General features: G+C 43.9%; 1 long non-coding RNA gene across 2 annotated transcripts; it reads left to right on the plus strand.

Moving 5' to 3' along the window:
* Window positions 1-88: 88 nt before the first annotated feature.
* On the plus strand, window positions 89-21,330 carry LOC134737775 (uncharacterized). Of its 2 annotated transcripts, none has more exons than XR_010123026.1 (3): window positions 89-237; window positions 5,177-5,253; window positions 20,715-21,330. It is a non-coding gene; the product is annotated as an uncharacterized LOC134737775 (long non-coding RNA). The 2 variants fall into 2 exon arrangements; XR_010123025.1 differs by lacking the exon at window positions 20,715-21,330 and adding an exon at window positions 10,778-10,937 and having other exon boundaries at window positions 146-237.
* The last annotated feature ends 492 nt before the right edge of the window (window positions 21,331-21,822 follow it).

Consider the following 21,822-nt stretch of genomic DNA (forward strand, 5'->3'; position numbering starts at 1 on the left):
GGGATCACCGCGCACGCGCGCCTCCACCCCGTTCCTCCGGCTCCGCCCCCGCCCCTCCGGCCTCTCTCCCCGCAGGCGCAGTTGCCGCCTTTCTTGCCTTGGTTTTCGAAGAATGTGGCCTGGAGGGCTGGTGGGCGGCGTGGCACGGCGCGGCGCATGCGCGTTCTGGTCTGTTTTTCCCCGAGTTAGAGCGCGCGGGTGCGAGCCGGGAGGTGCGGCTGGGTTTGTTTCGCCGAGGTGCGTCCCTAACCCAAGGGCACGACCGCGGTGGCCAGTTTCCGAGCCCCGCCTGGCGGGGGGCGCGCGGTGGGCATTCCGGTGTTGCCGTGAAACGAAACTTATTTGCTAAACTTGGCCGAGCCTTAGAAGTTGAATGCCTGCATCAGAAAGTTGCCTTGTTCTCTGGGCTGTTTAGTTGGCTTTTCTTAGTTAGAATATCGGCAGCGAAAATGATAAATCCCCTAAACCTTGCCGAAGTAAAAACTGGCTGCGTTTTTTTTTCCTTGGTTATGATCAACTGGGGTGCCTTTCTTTTAATAATCGTCTTTTATTATTATTTTAAAAAGCAGTGCTAAGTATATTAATTTAGGATAGACTAGGAAAAGAAAAGATGAAATTGCGCTGTCTCTGCCTAGAGAAAAACCCTGAACATGTTGTCGTGTGTGTTTCATTCAATCTTTTTGTTGAGTATGTCTGTTTTATGAGTGCTGTACTGATTACATAGGAGGTACCTGTGTTTAAAAAGCATTTATTGAATGATGATTACAAGCAAGGAGATGTAGCAGAAGATCCACAGATAATCGGAAGCTTGTCGTTGGATCTGGAGAGAGCTGGTCCCATGGAGGAAAAAAAGACAGGTACACACAGATGTGTGTGATGCCACATTAAGAGAGATCCCGGATTTGGGATCTGCAGGCTTCAAGAGCTCATCTTCAGCTATACGGAGAAATTGAAGTCAGCAGCGGCTCTCCTGCCTCTTGGAACCTCAGGCCATTTTGCTAAACTTAATAGATCACCCTCCTTTAGATTTATTAGAAACCTCCAAGAAAAGGAAATGTGGCAGCTGGTACTAAAGCAGCAGCTTTATGTTACATCTTTCAAACTATAGTGCAAATGCTGTGATTCTGATAAAACCTCCCTCCATCCTACCCCTCCCCTAAACCTATTGAGAATCCCTGACTAGGAGGAAACAGACTGAGCGGTTTGCTAAGGCGAATTGCACTGCTATGCATGCTGCCCATAGATGGAGTGGACTTCTTTCGAGAAGCCCAGCTCCCTGACTCTGACGTGTCCAAGGAGGCTGCCAAGTGACAAAACACCTGGCATGGGAGCCTGAGTCCTGGGTTCCCAGAGGGGCCAGGACCCCAGAGCACACCAGTTTGGAACAAATCGATTTTGTTTGTAAGTCTGCATTTCTTCGTGGCTGACTTTCTGGGTTTGCCTTAGATCTATGGTTTTTGAAAAGAGAACTAGAGCAAGTGGAGCTCTAGGCCTTTCCCATTCCATGACTTCGTGGTTTTTAGATTAAAGATGAGGAGCAGAAATGGAAGAAAAGAAGAGTTCATTAACACTTGACCTATGGGCAAAATCAGACAAGCTTCTAGGCGGATTTCAAGCATTTTAGGTTTTAGGTAGGGTTTAGTTGATAGGTATCCTATTAGATGAAAAATGTCAGAAATTGTGGGGTATTTGCCGTTTCTGTACTGAACTCCTTAAGCCCAGCATTCCCAGTTAGCATTTTTTTGTGCTGCTGGACACTGTTGCCAACTTCTGCCCTGTGGGATTAAGTATATGGAAATACCATTAGCAGCTGCAGTTGAAATAGCTGCTGCTGTCATTATTGCCACCCAGAAGGCAGTTGGTGTCCCAGGACGCTGGTGTCCAGCTCAGCCGCAGCCAGAATTAAAAAGCAATAGTAAGTGTGCACCCAGTGGAGGTAAGAAAGCCTGAGGGAGGGAGATGCCAAAGAGACCCTCCAAGCTCCTCTGGGGATCTTGGGTGTAGGCAGCACCATTTCCCTGTGCTCCTTGCCTCCCTTGTTTCTTCCCAGCCTCCCTTGTTTCTTCCCAGCCCATCCCTACTTCCCCTGCAGGTTCTGGGCTCATCCCTCCCTGTCCCCTCCCCTTACTGTCAGCCCCCTCATATTTCCAGTGGATAGGTTAACAACAATATTTTTGAGTGATTACATATTTTTGAACAAGTTACAAAGGTAGTATTTTTGACACTCAGGGTAATTAAAAAATGAATTGTAATATGACTTCTAGAGTGTTTAAAGCCTAAGGAGTGGAGAAAATTAACATTTATTAAACCTCTATAATGTGCCAGGGACTGTTATGCAATGCACTTTCATTGTTATCTCATTGATATGGTTTGGCTCTATGTCCCCACCAAAATCTCATCTCAAATTGTAATCCCCACATGTCAAGGGAAGGACCTGATGAGAGGTGATTGGATCATGGAGGTGGTTTTCCCTATACTGCTCTCGCGATAGTAAGGGAGTTCTCATGAGAGCCAATGGCGTTTTGTTTTGAGACAGAGTCTCACTCTGCTGCCCAGGCTGGAGTGCAATGGCACAATCTCAGCTTACTGCAACCTCTGTCTCCCGGGTTCAAGTGATTATCCTGCCTCAGCCTCCCAAGTAGCTGGGATTACAGGCGCCTGCCACCATGACTGGCTAATGTTTGTGTTTTTAGTAGAGGTGGGGTTTCACCATGTTGGTCAGGCTGGTCTTGAACTCCTGACCTCAGGTAATCCACCCGCCTCGGCCTCCCAAAGTGCTGGAATTACAGGTGTTAGCCACCACACCTGGCCGGTTTTAAAAGTGTTTGGAAGTTTCCCCTTCACGGCATTTCTCTCCTCTCCCCTGCTGCCATATGAAGAAGGTCCTTGCTTCCCCTTCACCTTCTGCCATGATTGTAAGTTTCCTGAGGCCTCCCCAGCCATGCGGAACTGTGAGTCCATTAAACCTCTTTCCTTTATAAATTAGCTAGTCTCCATCAGTTCTTTATAGCAGTGTGAAAACTACTAATACACTCATTTAATTCTTGCAACAGCCCTGTGGGGCAGGGTTTCCGTTGTTGCTGCTCTTTAAAAAAAAAAAAAAAAAAAAAAAAAACTTTTTAAAATTAATTTTTAAATCAACAAAAATTGTGTATATTTATGATGTATCATATGATGTTTTAATATATATATAGATGGTGGAATAGCTAAAACTAGTTTGCTTCCACCTTTTGGGTATTGTGAATAATGCTGCTGTGAACACAGGTGTACAAATATCTCTTTAAGACCCCACTTTCAGTTCTTTTGGGTACATTACCCAGAAGTGGAATTGCTGGATCATAAGGTAGTTGTATGTTTAATTTTTTGGGGAACCTCTATACTGTCTTCCTTAATGGCTGTACTGATTTACATTGCTGCTGTCATTAATAGATGAGGAAACTGAGGCTCTGAACATTTGATAAGTGTCCCAACACTTGGTAGGTGGCAGGGTTACCAGTTACTTGGCTTGGTAAGTAACAGGGTTACCAGTCACAGAGCTGGGAGAGTAGGGCTGGAATTTTAAGGCGTGATTTTCCCTGTGTGAGGATGCTTTTCTGGAGTTGAGTGCAGACTTGCACAGAAATGACTGTCACTCATAGCAAAATGTGGTGGGTGGTCACTGTGGGACAGGATCGCATGAATGGCTAAGGAATTTCACAACAAGAAGGTATGCTTCCAGGTCATGGACTGTGGTTTGCCATGCCGGGACCAGCTGACAGGCTCACAAGAGCTGACAGTTAGCAACTGTTCCTCTGGGATTATTTGCACCATGGAAATATGCAGTTGCTACATACCAGGGATTCTTTTTTTTTTTTTTTTCTTTTAACTAGCATACTTCTGCTTGCAGATGAGAACAGTGAGAGAGAGAAAGCTTTGCAGAGCAGGACCTACGTGAGCTGAATTTGAAAGGATGTAGTATAGGATTTGGACTCATACATCTTGGGCAGGGGCATCCCTCAGGAAATAGCAAATGCAAGGATGCTGGGGAGGGAAAGGTTGCCATAGGAAATAGTGGGGATCTCTGGCGGGAGGAGCAGAGAACAAGAAGCGAAGGTATATTGGCCAGGCATGGTGGCTCACACCTGCAATCCCAACACTTTGGGAGGCTGAGGCAGGTGGATCATCTGAGGTCAGGAGTTCGAGACCAGCCTGGCCAACATGGTGAAACCCCATCTCTACTAAAAATACAAAAATTAGCTGGGCATGGTGGTGGGCACCTATAATCCCAGTTACTCAGGAGGCTGAGGCAGGAGAATCACTTGAATCCGGGAGGCAGAGGTTGCAGTGAGCCAAGATCGCATCACTGCACTCCAGCCTTGTGGGTAGAGTGAGACTCCGTCACAAAAAAAAAGAAAAAAAAAAGAAGCGAAGGTATAAATAATGTTGGAAAGGAAGGCCATGAGGGTTAGTATAAACTAGGCATCAATCACACCTTCATCAAGGGTTACTTTCTTTCCTGGCTACTCACTAGCAGTGTCAGCCTCCATCGTCATCTTTGCACTCTATTCTGAACACTGCTGGGCCTAGCGTGTGCTCACTGCATCTTCCAGGCTTGCCATTGTGCTCTGCCAAGAGAGGGCCCTGGAGGAAGATCAATGGGCAGAGGAGAGATGCTTCTGTGTCAGTTCTTCTAGCGTGGCCATGGCTAGTGGCTGCTGGTAGTTGCTGGCACTTGCTGCAGTGAGGATGGGGTGATTCGGGACTCAGCAGCCCCAGGGAGGCAACATCTTTTCAGAAGATGACCCCTGTTATCAAGGCCCCTCTTCTCAGCTGATCTGCAGCTGACAGCTTCTGATCTCTGGGCATCACTTCTTTCATTTTTGCTTCTTCAGAATCTCTCTTCTCCCTTTGGTGCTTCTTAACCCTGCCAACATCTTTGGAACCAAACCCCTATATTAAATTTCTTCTGTTTGAAATACTTACAATAGTTTTCCTGACTAGATCTCAACTGATACATCCTCCTCTGATGAAAGTGAGAAAGAAGGCTTGGTCTCAGACCTCCTCCTGAGGTGCCTGCCATGAAGCTGCTCCTCCCTGCCATGCCAGCTGTGTCATGGCCACAGAAGTTTTCCTGTTGGTAGTGACAACCGTGCCTGTATTGGAGTCCCTTTCTGAAGCATATGTTTCTCTTTCCTAGGGTCTCAGGAGAAGGATAGATGTAAGGCCTTGCTGCCCTGTTGCTTTATTTCCCACCATACCATCACCCCAGCATGAGTGAGTATGCTAGATCTTCTTACTGGTTTAGGCAGATGGGTTTAATATCATAGCATCATAGATAACTTAAAATTGCTTATCTAACATCTCCATTCTTGAGTCTTTTTTAAAAATATACTTTATTTTTTAGAACGGCTTTAGATTATGGAAAAATTGAGAAGATGGTGCAAAGAGTTCCCGCATACCACATACCATTTTTCCCCTATTATTAATATCTTGCATCTGTATGGGATTTTTATCACTTCATACCAACAATTCACCCTATCAACATGATTTGTGACTGCTGATGTGGACCTTGATCAGATCAATGCCAACTGAGGTAGTATTTATCAAGTTTCTCCACTGGAAAATTACTCTTTTTTTTAACCCCTTTCCATACTGTACTCTTTGGAAGGAAGTCACTATATGCAGCCCATACTCAGGGAGTGGGGCATCATGCTTTCCTTCCTTGAGGGTGGAGAATCTGCATAAATTCTTTGGAATTCTACTGCACAGGAGTTTGTCTCTTCTCCCTTTGTTAATTTATTCCGTCATTTATTTATATCAGTATAGACTCATGGATATTTATTTTATACTTGGAGTTATAATACAGTACTACTTTATTAATTTTTTCACTCAAATTCTGCCAGTGTATGTTATAGGGAGCTCTTTTGGTTGGCTTCTGTGCCCCTTTGATATACTCCCATCATTGTGGAGTTTCTAGGTTATTGTTTTTGTCTTAGCATTTTCTTACTTCCTGGCACTCACAAGAAACTCCAGACTCATCTTGTATATTTCCTGCCCCAGTCCTAGAATCGGCCATTTCTCCAAGATCCCTGTTTTCTTTTATTGGAGAATAGTATTGGAAACCAAGATTTGGGTACTAGGTGTGCTAGTGCTACTGGAGTGTTGTTGCTTCTAGGTGTTCTTAGCTCATAGAGCAAAGAAATATGTGTATGTGCACTAACCTTTTTATATACACTTAGCAACAAATATGTCTATAGATAACAATATGTGTCTATAAACAGGAGTTCCTACTGAGGTCTCCAACTCTAATACATTGCCACATGGATCATTTTAGGATCATCTCCCTAAACCTGGCTCCCACCATCTGCCATCCATTTACTAAATCATTCGATTCCAGTACACACATATAGCAGTGTCACTTGTTTGACCACTTTACCACTGGGATGGCATCTGTGCAGATTTCTGTCCTTTCCCTTCACACATACACATAACACACACACACACACACACACACCCCTTTCCTCTCCTCTGCTCTCCCCACAACCTTGCATCTCACCCCAACTCTGGAACTCCTATTCATTCCTGTGCTGTGCAGTTTGTCTTCCCTCGTTTTGTCCATACCCATGGAGGACTTACTTTCCTCATCTATACCTGCTAATAAAAGTGTTTTCTAAGAAAATCCACTTCCCTCCCGAAGACGTACCAAAGACCCTTAAAATATCTTCTTAAACCTGATCAGGATAAGAGTCTGGCCTTTTGTCTACAGATAGTGGGGTGTGACTGTTTGTCTCAAGCGGTAGCTCCCATCATCCAGGCAGGTTTTCCAGCAGCATCGGCTGGAGTGGGAGCGGTCTCAGGAGAAGCTCGTGCAGAGAAGGCTGCTGCAGCAATTCAAGTGGACAAGAGCAAGAAAAGCTAGTAGTTGTGGTGGAAAGCACATAGGAATAACTTTGAGGGTTATTTTAGAAGTTGAATGACAGATATTCTGTTGATTGTATAGATCAACAGGGAGAAAGAGTAATCAAATGAGACTCTCGTCATATGCTGGGGTGACAGGTCCTCCTGAGGTGTTAGTGAAGACTGAAAGTTTTTTTCCTCCCAGGTGTTTGTATTTTAATGATTCTCCTGGACTAGAATTCAAAGTTGACAGATAGGTCTTATATGCATGCCCACTCCAGTATAAATGTGGGGTTGCCTGAAGCTCTGGATTAGGAAGGGCATCCAGACACGACAGGAAAGTGCTGTGATATTGGTAATGCCTGTGTGGTTGAGACAGGGTGGGACAGGGGACTGGGGGGAACCTATGATTCATGGTATTCATGGTTCTATTGGCAAGTTCCCTCCAGTTCAATGATTTCATCATGAATTTTTATGTACTGAAACTGCCAATGGAGGAGATAGTTTTGAACAAAAGCCTCCATATCATATAATGTAGGCAATTCCTTCCTTGTCTAGTCTAAGGCTGGTCTTGTATTCTAGACTAAAATAACCAGTGAGCTGTGTGAGAGCCCAGTCATGATGAGTTCCTAAAAACTGACCTAGGGCTTTGCTCAAACCACTGTATGATAAGGCAGTAGTGAATTAATCAGCTAATTGTGAATTAGGTATCAGCCACTTGTAAGTCATACTTTTCAGACCTTATGATATCTTAAGGTATGCAAGCATGGAATCTTGAAAGGCAGAGCTGCTGCTAGACCATTATGATATTTTGATAGGGAGCAGGTAAAGGCTCCTTTTCCTCAATGTACCTTCTTTACTTCTTTCTGGAAATTGTTATGATATAGATCTGTATATATACACATGCATATATGTGTGTGCATATATTTTATATATCTATATCTATATATATATATATATTTCTGTGATATTTTGCCTTCGGTCAGTGAACAACCTGCACAACTATACATGGTATATGTAGTCAGCAGTGAAGGTAGGATGTAGTGATGCAATAAGAAGGTAGGGGAAAAGATAGAAAGAAATGGCTTCCCTATACGCATCTGGGGCTATGGAGTTACAGCAATTAGATTTGGGGTTTCTGGTGCACAACCAATTCTAACTTAACCAATTCCAACTTAAAGTTCTAACTGCTCAAAGGTACTTTGAGCAGACAAGCAGCTGGTACATGAAAAAAACTGACATGAAATAGTCCTCTTCTTCATGTCCTCCACCTCCACTTCATTGTTTGGTCCTGCAGACAAGGACAGCATCAGGGAAGGTGGAAGGTGCCCAAATTGAGTCAAAAAGCAGAGGAGGTAATCAACCATGAAAGCACCCCAAGACTGTAAAGTAATAAAACTCATAAAATAGATGGGAAGACAATTCCACTGACATTATAAGAAGGTGATCATTCTGAAGGACAACATTCATTTAGATATATGTGCAAAAGTCAGTTCCTTTACTATCATACTTCATATGCAGCCTTATAATTGCTTTTACATTACCAATATAAGGGAAAAGCAGAGCTCTTGTGATGGTAGCAAATTTCCATCATAAGGTAATGTGCAGGTGTCAAGGCTGAGATGGGAAAAATTTTAAATGTTAATAGGACAAAACTAAAGCATTTTATCAGAATAAAACATACAGTGGAGAGGGAGAAAGGACAGAAGATGCAGTGTAAGTGGATGTCAATTTGTTCATTTTAAAGTCAGGTAAGCCTAGTTTAACATACAGGTTCAAGGGGACAAGAAACACTGATAAAACAGCAGGTCAAAAAGCCACAGGACTTTCTCCCTTCACAAGCCAGAAGAAGCTAGTCCCCAATGCTGAATTTGCTAGAGGGAAATTTGCACTGGAAAAAAAAAGAATTTCAAAAGAGATATCCCTAGGTGGATTTCTAAATAAAATAAAGTAGCATTACTCAAGTGTCCTTCAATGGTTGGATGGATAAACAAAATGTAGTATAAACATACAATGGAATATTATTTGGCCTTAAAATTCTGGCACATAGTACAATTGGATGAGCCTTGAGGACGTGATACTAAGTGAAATAAGCCAGTCACCAAACGACAAATATTGCGTGATTCTATTTATATGGGGTATCTGGAGTTGTCAAATTCATAGCAACAGAAAGTAGAATGGTGGCTTTTAGGGGGTGGGGACAGGGGAAAATAGAAAGCTGTTGTTTAATGGGCATGGTGTTTCAATTTGGAAAAAGCACAGGTCACAGATCCTATTGTAACTTGCATTTCTTTTCCCTGTGTATATCCTCACTCTGGGCAAAGTAAACCTCTAATCAATGAAGATCTGTCTCAGGCACTTTTTGGTTTACAGTAAAAATGAGGAGACGTGGGAACTGATGTTTGGGGCATGGAGTAGAACCTGGGCATGGGGTAGGGTAGTGACTGTGTGTACAGACTGAAAAGACAAGGCTGTGATAACAAGGAAAAGCCTCTCCTCGCTGGTCAGACGGGAGACATAGCCCAGTAAAACCTGGCTCTGGTGCCCACCTCTCTCAAGACAAACACGTGTATAAATTTGAGACAGAGATAGGCAGACCTTGGTTTAAATTCTAGCTGTCATTTTGTAGCATGTGACTTAGTCACATTCATAAAGCTTTTAGAACTTAACTTCACATCACTTGTTATATGGACAGCTGATCCATAAATAGCACAATTATTGTGAGGATTAAATAAGCAAATGCAAGTAAGTGATTCGCAGAGTCTCAGCTAATGCTATGGGAATTTTTTTCTCTTTTGGAGACCTCACTCAAGGAGTTGTCTTCTCACCCTGTTCATGACTCATTATCACTATCTGTCCATGCAATACATCCAATTATTAACATTGTTCTAGAAAGTAGTCTACTATTGACAAATGCTTTCAAATACATAAATTATGAAATGCTGAGATGTTCCTGCCAATGCTAATTACTAAGGCAAAACTCCAGCTACCATTTCACTAAGATTTCCAAAGGAGTCAAATGTCCCCCAAAACTAAGCTCCTTACTTCTGTGTTCTGTGAGATCCACTGACCTAGGGTGACTGTGAGACACAGCAGTAGCATTAGAAAGGACTCACTCCTGCTGCTTTTTGGTAAAAGAGATTTTGTTGCTAAACTAACATAGTGAGCCATTGAACCCTCCAACAGGGGATGAGGCTTTGAACTGTTATGTCCACTGTTAAACAGATTCCAAAGGTGCTTGGCTGCACGTTCAGGCCTTGGGGCATGTAGCTATGATTGAGGCTCTGGTGCTGCCTGAACCCACACATTGTGGAGTCAAGATGATTGAGGGCAAGTGCATTGGAGGGTGGGGGCAGGGGGGAGCTTGGGGGTGGGGGACAGGGCAGGATGGGGAGGAAGGGGTAGGGTGGGACAGGACAGGGAGGGTGAGGGCAGGGCACAGCAGGGAGGTTGTTCTGCAGGGTTGGGTGAGTGTTAGGGAAAGAATGCTAATGCACCTAACCAAGAAGTATTAAGTCACAAAGTTTTGTTCTTGGTTGTGCAAACAAGAATCACCACCTGACATGAGTCAGGTCCTCCTAGGATTTGCCATCAGGGAGGGAATTACATGATATCCCTGAATACCAGGTCTAAACAAAGTATACAACACTATAATTGTCCTCTTATTTTTCTATAAAATGAGGATTTTCACATGTTCCTTATGAGCTGCTGTAGCCAAAGCCTTCTTCCTTGTGATCTGGGAAAAAAGGGTTCCTCCTGTTTGTCTTAGATCACCCTGCAGGTACATGTGGGTTGGACCCGGTGGCACTCACTCCCAGATGAAGGCTTGGAGGTCCATGAAGGGGTGAATAAGACCAGGGTCTCATGGTTTCTTTATCCTTCTTCAGCTTTATCTGCTTAGTTTTCAGACTATCCTGAGGGAGAATGTGGAGGAAGACAGGTGGCAGCCGAGTTCCTGACAAGGAACCCACGGGTGCATGGGGACTTGCTCTTTCTCCTGAGTTGATTACCCTTTGCCAGCAGACGAGCACATTTCTCCTCTCGGCCTGGATCTTCTATTAGTAAGTGTGTCCGGGAAGTATTCGTGCAAGTTCTGTTTCTCCAGAACTCTGGAATGCTCATGGCAGGTCAAGAACTGATCATGAGGTCATGTGCTTCCCAACATGTACATTAATTTTTTCATACTCCATTGAGAATGTCCTTTCAGGGAACATAAGTGAAGGGTTGTCATTTTCTCATCCATCCAATGCTGTGATAGGGAAATGACTCACTCAGTTAACCATGTCAGTGGCTGCAGGGGTCTTAGGTGTGTGGTGACCACAGGTGACAGGGATGTGTGACAGCAGGTGCTGAAGGTCAGGTATGGAGGTAGGGTTTCATCAGGTGCTCAGCCCGTCAGGCCAGGCAGCTTCCACGTATGCCACTTTGTCTCTATCCTCATCTGTTTTCTTTCACAGCACTTACAACTGCTTGAATATTGTTTGTTTACTTAAATCTAGTTTATCAACCACTAGAACACATCTTCCTGACCACAGTTTTGTGTCTTTATTACTACTTCATCTCCAACATTGAGAACAGTGCTGGGAACTCAATGACTATTTTTTTGATAAATGGATTGGATTAAATTTTTTACTAAGTGACAATACTGTTTTAAGCACTAAGCTAGGGTTTGAGACCATAGTAATAAAAATATAGCCATTTTTCTTTTCCAAATAGAACCTATATTGTTTCAGTGGATCTTAATTTTATTGGATTAATTATGAGAATAAATTCCACAACCCACTGTGGAAACATTTAAATCTTCACTGCTTCTGAGACTGTCAGGGGCTTGGTGTCTGGGGTTTTCCTTCCTGCTCCAGGGAAGGGCCCTCAATGTCCTTGGTGTTAAAGGTGCTCTTCCCTGGGTGCCCTTCCGTGCTCACCTTATCTTGTTGGGAGCCTGCCTTAGATCTAAAGATCACACACAGTTCTCACACAGAATTCAAAATCCATGCAACTTTGCCCACAGAGCATCAGCTCTGCAAATCATTCATGATTTCCCAGTTGAAGCAAGGAGCAGTGCTGTGGAGGGAAGGAAGGATTTCCCCAGAGCCCAAATCCAGGTAAGCTGCAGACAGATAGGCTCAGTGCAGGAGGTGCCTGGTCGGTGAGGGACAGAACTTTGATAATGTCGAATGTAGATGACCTTGAGTGAATTATATTTTTAGAAAACTATGAGAAGCCATTGGGAGAAAAATTCCATACATAATGTTATTATTTCTCATATATATACCAGTTTCATTCACATATATTCATGTCTTCTTTAGAGGTAAAGTTTCACATTGTGACCTTTGCCCTGGTCCCTTTCCTTTGATGATTTTCCTTTTCATGACCTCCCCAATATCACATCTTTATTTTTTCTCTTCATTCTTGAAAATACTTTAAAATTTTTAATTTCCTCAAATGTCTTACTAGTCACTGGTGTATTCCTCCATTTCACATGTCTCTCCCATGTGAGAGCCAGTATTTGAAACCTACCCACGTGAGCCTTGTATCCTTTTCAGTGTGTTCATTCTCCTAATGCCAGTCTAGCAATTTAATTTTTTCAATTATTTTAGGCAGGCAGGGTGGCCTTTAAAAACAAGAAATGGTATCCATACACTTTCTCTGGAGGAAGGAGTCCCTCTACCTGCTTGTCAATGATAAGCTTCATGGGGGTGAACCCTGTTCCTCCAGATTGGAGACCTGTGGATGGGCTGAGTTAGGAACACAGCACAGTCACATGGCTTTACTTAGAGCTGGGAGTGTGTCCCTTCATATGGTTTTGGATATTTGAATTTAGGAAAGAAATTAACCTGAGCTCAAAATTATAACCTGAATTCTTTATAAAAGGACAATTGCATAGACATGGCTCATACATCATCTCTGAAACATAATGAAGCCTTGAAAATACATCAGATAGTTATACCGTTGAGATGCTACAAAAGAGAAAATCTCTGTGCATGCAAGAGAGTCTGTGTGTAACTAACATACATTTGCATATAGCAATATGGAAGTGATTTTGACTGGAGACTATCACGAAGTGATCACTCCAGAATCTATATGTAGAGAAATTAAGGAAAGTATGAGGATAATCAGTCCTTCAGCAGCCTGTCACCTTCCCAACAACAGATAACTCACACTGGAGAGGAGCCCTTGAATACAGTGAGTGTGGGAAAATCTCCATCCCAGCTCCACATTGACTCAGCATGTGATAACCCACATGGAATAACCCCATGCCTGCAATCCATGTGGAAAGATTCTCAGTGACTGCTAGTCCTTTCATTGACATAAATCAACTTGCATTGGAGTCAAACCTTATAAATGTCATCTATGCAGGAAAGTCTTTAATCATTGATCTCACATTAGACAACAGGAGCCCACTTGCACTGGAGAGAAAGTATAAGAATGTCATCTATGTAGAAAAGTCTTTAGTACATACTCTGGCCTTAGACAACACAAGAAGATCCACACTGGAGATAAACCTTCTAAATGGAATTACTGTGAGAAACACTTCGGTCAGAACACCAAATTTATTCACACCATGGAACTTACACAGGAGAGAAACCTTATAAATGCAATAAATTTGGGAAGCATCTCAGACAAAGTGTAACCTTTATTCACACCAAAGAACTTGCATGACAGAGAAACTCTGTAAATATAGTAAATGTGGGAAAGAATTCCACCTGAGAATTCAGCTTTATTCACACCACATAATTCACATTGCAGAGAAATCCTGTAAGTGTAATGATGGTGGAAGAGTCATCAGTTATCCTTTATCCCTCGGTCAACACAAGAAAATTCACACTGGAGAGAAATGATATGAATGTCATTTATGTGGAAGAGTATGGTCAAATTTCTGGTTAGTAAACATGAGAGAATTTGCACTAAAGAAATAAAGTGACTGTGACCAGGATTTTAGATGAGAGTGAAGTGGCCTCGTTGTCTGTGGGGAGGTTCTTGGTCTCATGGCCACGGAGATTAAGGACCTGGAAACACATGAGGGTGAAGTCTAGAGCAGAACTGTAATAGGTGAAAGAAAGAGAATAGCTCTCTGCTACAGAGAGGGGTCCCAGGAAAATGGGTTGCCAATGTGTGGTGAAATGCAGGGGGTTTTTATAGATGAGCTAATGAGAAGATGGTGTCTGATCTACATAGGGCACAAAAATCCGGTTAGGACCAATTGTGCCATTTGCACAGGGCATGAATCTCTGGCAGCCCCCCCCCAATCTTTTATTATGCAGGTGGGTAGCTACTCCATGTTGCTTGTTTCTTTTGGACTGTGTACATGGTAACAAAAAAAGGGAAGGTGGAGTCCCATGGTGGACATGCCTGGCCCCGGTAGCCCTTTTCTATGGGTGTAGCTATAGGCCTCCCCCAGTTCAAGCTTCTAGCTTCCTTATCGATGCTTGCAGCTCAATCTTTCAGGCTTCTCTTTGTTAAAAAAGAAATGATTTCTTGGGCTGCTTTTTGTTAGAAGGGAAGTTCTGTCAAGGACTCTTTTGCCGTCACTATCTGCCTAAATAATTTCTTTCTATCTCCTGTATCAAGAGCTCTCACTTGATTTACACACACACCAAAAATAAGAATTATAGGGGAGAAAAATCGTATGAATGTCAGATATGTGAGAAAGCCTTCAGTCAATTCTCTGACTATGGACAACCTGGGAGAACCTACATTAGAAATGTAATGAATGCATAAGAGCCTTCAGCAGTAGCTGTAAACTTTATAAACACCAGAGAACTTACATGGAGGAGAAACTTTATGCCTGTCATCAATGTGGAAATGCCTTCATATCTAACTGATCCTTTAAACAACAGGAGTGAACTGTACTGTAGATAAGCCCTTGGTCTGTAATCACCTTTAACAAGCATTTGGCAGAGGTCCAGCTCCAGTGTGCATAAGAAAACCCAGAGGAGGAATAGCCTCTAACAAGAAATTGGGGGCAACCCCCTTTGGGTCCCATCCCATTTTATGGGAGCTCTGTTTTCACTCTATTAAATCTTGCAAGTGCACACTCTTCTGGTCCGTGTTTGTTACGGCTTGGGCTGAGCTTTCGCTTGCCATCCACCACTGCTGTTTGCTGCCATCGCAGACCTGCCACTGACTTCCACCCCTGTGGATCCAGCAGGGTGTCCACTGCACTCTGGATCCAGTGAGGTGCCCATTGCCACTCCTGATCGGGCTAAAGGCTCACCATTGTTCCTGCATGGCTAAGTGCCCGGGTTCATCCTAATAGAGCTGAACACTAGTCGCTGGATTCCACGGTTCTCTTCCGTGACTCACAGCTTCTAATAGAGCTATAACACTCACCACATGGCCCAAGATTCCATTCCTTGGAATCCGTGAGGCCAAGAACCCCAGGTCAGAGAACAAGAGGCTTGCTGCCATCTTGGAAGCAGCCTGCTGCCATCTTGGATGCAGCCTTCCATCATCTTGGGAACTCTAAGAACAAGGACCTCCTGGGTAACATTTTGGCAACCACGAAGGGACCTCCAAAGTGGTGAGTAATATTGGACCACTTTTGCTTACTATTGTATCCTATCCTTCCTTAGAATTGGAGGAAAATACTGGGCACCTGTCGGCTGGTTAAAAACCATTAGTGTGGCCACTGGACTTAAGACTCAGGTGTGAGACTTTCTGGGAAAGGGCTGTCTAACAACCCCAACCCTTCTGGGTTGGGAGCGTTGGTCTGCCTGGAACCAGCTTCCACTTTCAATTTTCCTGGCGAAGCCGAGGGCCGACTAGAGGCAGAGAGCTGTTGTCCCAAACTCCAGCATTAGCTGGTTGAGATCATGGCGCAGCCAGAAGTCTCTACTCAACAGTTGCCCATGTGTGCACCCCTACCTTTCCTTCTGACCCATACCTCCTGGGTCCTGACCATGACTTTCTTGAAAGTGTAGCCCCAAAATTCTCCTTACCTCTGAATCTACTTCCTCCAATCCATGCCTCCTAGATACTAATGCTTCAGACTTTTACTTCCTCTCCCAAGTATTAGAGCAGGTTGTATCTCCAAAGGGATCTAAGGAAGCTCTACACTGCATCCTTAGGTCCCTAGGCTATGAACCCAGGGAGTCTTGTCCCTGGTGTCCCTCCCAATTTAGGCATACAGCTCTCGACATGGGCAGTTATGTGGGACCCATTCCCCAACACCCTTGCCAGGGCCTTAGAACTGATAACCCAGTACTTTAACAACAGGAACTCGGTCTACAACAACATAATAGATCAGGATGAAAGCAAATTGAGTAAATAAAAGGGAGGCACATATTCCTATAGTGGCAAATGGGGGAACAACTGAACATCCTTCCACTGTGTTTCCAAAATCCATCTACAAAGACAGAAAGGAGAAAGAAAAAGAAAGAGAAAGATAGAAGTAGTAAAGAAAAAAGTGTACCCTATTTCTTTAAAAGCCAGCGTAAATTTAAAACCTATAATTGATAATTGAAGCTTTTCTCCGTGACCCTGTAACACTCCAATACCCCTTTGTTGTCAGCGTAAACAAGGGCGTATCCTGAAAGCACTGAGGCCACTGACAACCAGCAGACTTCCTATAAAAAAAATCCTTAACCCAGGAACCCGCAGATGGCCCAAACACACAACTGCTTTGCTAACAGAAGAAAGTAGAAAATTAGCCTTTAGAGGAAACCTCATTGTGAGCACACCTCTCCAGTTCAGAACTATCCTAAGTCAAAAAAGCAAAAAGAGTAGCTTACTAACTTAAAAATCTTAAAGTATGGGGCTATTCTGTTAGAAAAAGATAATTTAACATTAAATTCCCTTAACCCAGCAGATTTCCTAACAGGCAATTTAAATCTTAATTACCATACAAAAGTCCAACCAGACCTAGGAGGAACTCCCTCCAGGACAGGACAATAGATGGTTCCTCACAGGTGATTGAGAAAAAAACACAATGGGGAGTCAATAACTGAGGGAAACTCTTGTAGAAGATAGACCTAGGTAAATTCTCAGATAACCCTGATGGCTATATTCATGTTTTACAAGGGTTAGGACAATCCTTTGATCTGACATGGAGAGATATAATGTTACTGCTAGATCAGACACTAACCCCAAATGAGAGAAGTGCTGCCATAACTGCAGCCCGAGAGTTTGGTGATCTCTGGTATCCCAGTCAGGTCATTGATAGGATGACAACAGAGGAAAGAGAACAATTCCCCACAGGCCAGCAGGCAGTTCCCAGTGTAGACTCTCATTGGGACACAGAATCAGAATGGAGATTGGTGCCGCAGACATTTGCTAACTTGCATGCTAGAAGGACTAAGGAAAACTAGGAAGAAGCCTATAAATTATTCAATGATGTCCACTATAACACAGGGAAAGGAAGAAAATCCTACTGCCTTTCTGTAGAGACTAAGGGAGGCATTGAGGAAGCATACTTCTCTGTCACCTGACTCTATTGAAGACCAACTAATCTTAAAGGATGAGTTAATCACTCAGTCAGCTGCAGACATTAGAAAAAAACTTCAAAAGTCTGCTTTAGGCCCGGAGCAAAACTTAGATACCCTATTGAACTTGGCAACCTCAGTTTTTTACAATAAAGATCAGGAGGAGCAGGCGGAATGGGGACAAATGAGATAAGAAAAAGGCCACAGCTTTAGTCATGGCCTTTAGGCAAGCAGACTTTGGAGGCTCTGGAACACGGAAAGGCTGGGCAAATGAAATGTTTAATAAGGGCTTGCTTCCAGTGAGGTCTACAAGGACACTTTAAAAAAGATTGTCAGAATAGAAATAAGCCACCCCCTTGTCCATGCCCCTTATGTCAAGGGAATCACTGGAAGGCCCACTGCCCCAGGGAACGAAGGTCCTCCGGGTCAGAAGCCACTAACCAGATGATCCAGCAGCAGGACTGAGGGTGCCCAGGGCAAGTGCCAGCCCATGCCATCACCCTCACGGAGTCCCGGGAATGCTTGACCATTGAGGGCCAGGAGATTAACTATCTCCTGGACACTGGTTTGGCCTTCTCAGTCTTACTCCTGTCCTGGACAACTGTCCTCCAGATCTGTCACTATCCAAGGGGTCCTAGGACAGCCAGTCACTAGATACTTCTCCCAGCCACTAAGTTGTGACTGGGGAACTTTACTCTTTTCACATGCTTTTCCAATTATGCCTGAAAGCCCTGCTCCCTTGTTAGGGAGAGACATTCTAGCAAAAGCAGGGGTGATTATACACGTGAACATAGAAGAAGGAACACCTATTTGTTGTCCCCTGCTTGAGGAAGAAATTAATCCTGAAGTCTAGGCAACAAAAGGACAATATGGATGAGCAAAGAATGCCCGTCCTGTTCAAGTTAAACTAAAGGATTCCGCCTCCTTTCCCTACCAAAGGCAGTACCCCCTTAGGCCCAAGGCCCACCAAGGACTCCAAAAGATTAAGGACCTAAAAGCCCAAGGCCTAGTAAAACCATGCAGTAGCCCCTGCAATACTCCAACTTTAGGAGTACAGAAACTCAATGGACAGTGGAGGTTAGTGCAAGATCTCAGGATTATCAGTGAGGCCATTGTCCCTCTATACCCAGCTGTACCTAACCCTTATACTCTGCTTTCCCAAATACCAGAGGAAGCAGAGTGGTTTACAGTCCTGGACCTTAAGGATGCCTTTTTCTGCATCCCTGTACATCCTGACTCTCAATTCTTGTTTGCCTTTGAAGATCCTTCGAACCCAGCGTCTCAACTCACCTGGACTGTTTTACCCTAAGGGTTCAGGGATAGCCCTCATCTATTTGGCCAGGCATTAGCTCAAGACTTGAGCCAGTTCTCATACCTGGACACTCTTGTCCTTCAGTACATGGAGATTTACTTTTAGCTGCCCGTTCAGAAACCTTGTGCCATCAAGCCACCCAGGCACTCTTAAATTTCCTCGCCACCTGTGGCTAAAGGTTTCCAAACCAAACGCTCAGCTCTGCTCACAGCAGGTTAAATACTTAGGGCTAAAATTATCCAAAGGCACCAGGGCCCTCAGTGAGGAACATATGCAGCTTATACTGGCTTATCCTCATCCCAAAACCCTAAAGCAACTAAGAGGGTTCCTTGGCATAACAGGCTTCTGCCGAATATGGTTTCCCAGGTACAGCGAAATATCCAGGCCATTATATACACTAATTAAGGAAACTCAGAAAGCCAATACCCATTTAGTAAGATGGACACCTGAAGCAGAAGAGGCTTTCCAGGCCCTAAAGAAGGCCCTAACCCAAGCTCCAGTGTTAAGCTTGCCAATAGTGCAAGACTTTTCTTTATATGTCACAGAAAAAACAGGAATAGCTCTAGGAGTCCTTACACAGGTCCAAGGGACCAGTGTATTGCAACCATGGCATACCTGATTAAGGAAACTGATGTAGTGGCAAAGGGTTGGCCTCATTGTTTATGGGTAGTGGCAGCAGGAGCAGTCTTAGTACCTGAAGCAGTTAAAATGATATAGGGAAAAGATCTTACTGTGTGGACATCTCATGATGTGAATGGCATACTCACTGCTAAAGGAGACTTGTGGCTATCAGACAACCGTTTGCTTAAATATCAGGCTCTATTACTTGAAGGGCCAGTGCTGCGACTGCACACTTGTGCAACTCAATCCCGCCACATTTCTTCCAGACAATGAAGAAAAAAATAGAACATAACTGTCAACAAGTAGTTGCTCAAACCTACACCGCTCAAGGGGACCTTCTAGAGGTTCCCTTGACTGATCCTGACCTCAACTTGTATACTGATGGAAGTTCCTTTGTAGAAAAAGGACTTTGAAAAGCAGGGTATGCAGTGGTCAGTGATAATGGAATACTTGAAAGCAATCCCCTCACTCCAGGAACTAGTGCTCAGCTGGCAGAACTAATAGCCCTCACTCGGGCCCTCGAATTAGGAGAAGAAAAAAGGGTAAATATATATACAGACTGTATGTGTGCTTACTTAGTCCTCCATGCCCACACAGCAATATGGAGAGAAAGGGAATTCCTAACTCCCAAGGAAACACCTATCAAACATCAGGAAGCCATTAGGAGATTATTGGCTACACAGAAATCTAAAGAGGTGGCAGTCTTACACTGCCAGGGTCATCAGAAAGGAAAGGGAAATAGAAGGGAACTGCCAAGCGGATATTGAAGCCAAAAGAGCTGCAAGGCAGGACCCTTCACTAGAAATGCTTATAGAGGCCGGGCATGGTGGCTCATGCCTGTAATCCCAGCACTTTGGGAGGCCGAGAGGTGGATCATTAGATCAGGAGATTAAGACCATCCTGGCTAAGATGGTGAAACCCGTCTTTACTAAAAATACAAAAAAATTAGCTGGGCGTGGTGGTGGGCGCCTGTAGTCCCAACTACTCGGGAGGCTGAGGCAGGAGAATGGTGTGAACCCAGGAGGCGGAGCTTGCAGTAAGCCGAGATCGCACCACTACACTCCAGCCTGGGCGACAGTGCGAGACTCCATCTCAAAACAACAACAACAAAAATAAATGCTTATAGAAGGACCCCTAGTATGGGGTAATCCCCTCCAGGAAACCAAGCCCTAGTACTCAGCAGGAGAAATAGAAGGAGGAACCTCACAAGGACATAGTTTCCTCCCCTCAGAATGGCTAGCCACCGAAGAAGGAAAAATACTTTTGCCTGCAGCTAACCAATGGAAATTACTTAAAACCCTTCACCAAACCTTTCACTTAGTCATTGATAGCAACCATCAGATGGTCAAATTATTATTTACTGGACCAGGCCTTTTCAAAACTATCAAGCAGATAGTCAGAGCCTGTGGAGTGTGTCAAAGAAATAATCCCCTGCACTGCAGGCCATACATTTCAATTCTTATATCTTTAACCTCCTTGTTAAGTTTGTCTCTTCCAGAATCGAAGCTGTAAAACTACAAATAGTTCTTCAAATGGAGCCCCAGATGCAGTCCATGACTAAGATCTACCGCAGACCCCTGGACCTGCCTGCTAGCCCATGCCCTGATGTTAATGACATCGAAGGCACCCCTCCTGAGGAAATCTCAACCGCACGACCCCTACTATGCCCAATTCAGCACGAAACAGAGCGATTGTCAGCCAACCTCCCCAACAGCACTTCGGTTTTCCTGTTGAGAAGGGGACTGAGAGACAGGACTAGCTGGATTTCCTAGGCCGACTAAGAATCCCTAAGCCTAGCTGGAAGGTGACCGCATCCACCTTTAAACACGGGGCTTGCAACTTAGCTCACATCTAACCAATCAGGTAGTAAAGAGAGCTCACTAAAATGCTAATTAGGCTAAAACAGGAGGTAAAGAAATAGCCAATCATCTATCGCACAGGGGGAGGGACAATGATCGGGATATAAACCCAGGTATTCAAGCTGGCAATGGCAACCCCCTTTGGGTCCCCTCCCATTTTATGGGAGCTCTGTTTTCACTCTATTAAATCTTGCAACTGCAAAAACAAACAAAAAACCAAACAAAAAACACAAAAAACAAACAACAACAACAAAAAAAACAAGAAATTGGATAGAAATTCTGAATCAGGAAGAGGAAGATTCCTGGGTGTTTTAGGGGAGTACTGGAGGACGTGGTATAGTAAAGAATACATCTGACATTGTCTTTAATTCTTAGCACAGAGCTTCAAAAATTTAATCAACCAAGCCTACATAATGAAACTGCAGTAAGATCTTTAGACACTGAGGCTCAGGGGAGCTTCTAGGTTGGTGAACACTTTGCTGATCAGGAGGGTAACCAGCAGCGACTCCATGGGGAGAGGGCACACAGCTCTACATTCCCTCCAGACCTCACCCTATACATCCCTTCATTTAGTTGTTACCAAGTTGTATGTTTTATAATAAACCTGTAATCATAATTATTGCTTACTTTTGAGCTCTGTGAGTCATGTTAGTGAATTATTGAATCTGAGGGGAAATGAAAACCTCTGATTTTATAGCCAGTTGTGTAGAAGTGCAAGTGGCTTGGGGCCCCC

The sequence above is a fragment of the Pongo pygmaeus genome, chromosome 12 (genome assembly GCF_028885625.2).
Source record: "Pongo pygmaeus isolate AG05252 chromosome 12, NHGRI_mPonPyg2-v2.0_pri, whole genome shotgun sequence".
Lineage (NCBI taxonomy): Eukaryota > Metazoa > Chordata > Mammalia > Primates > Hominidae > Pongo > Pongo pygmaeus.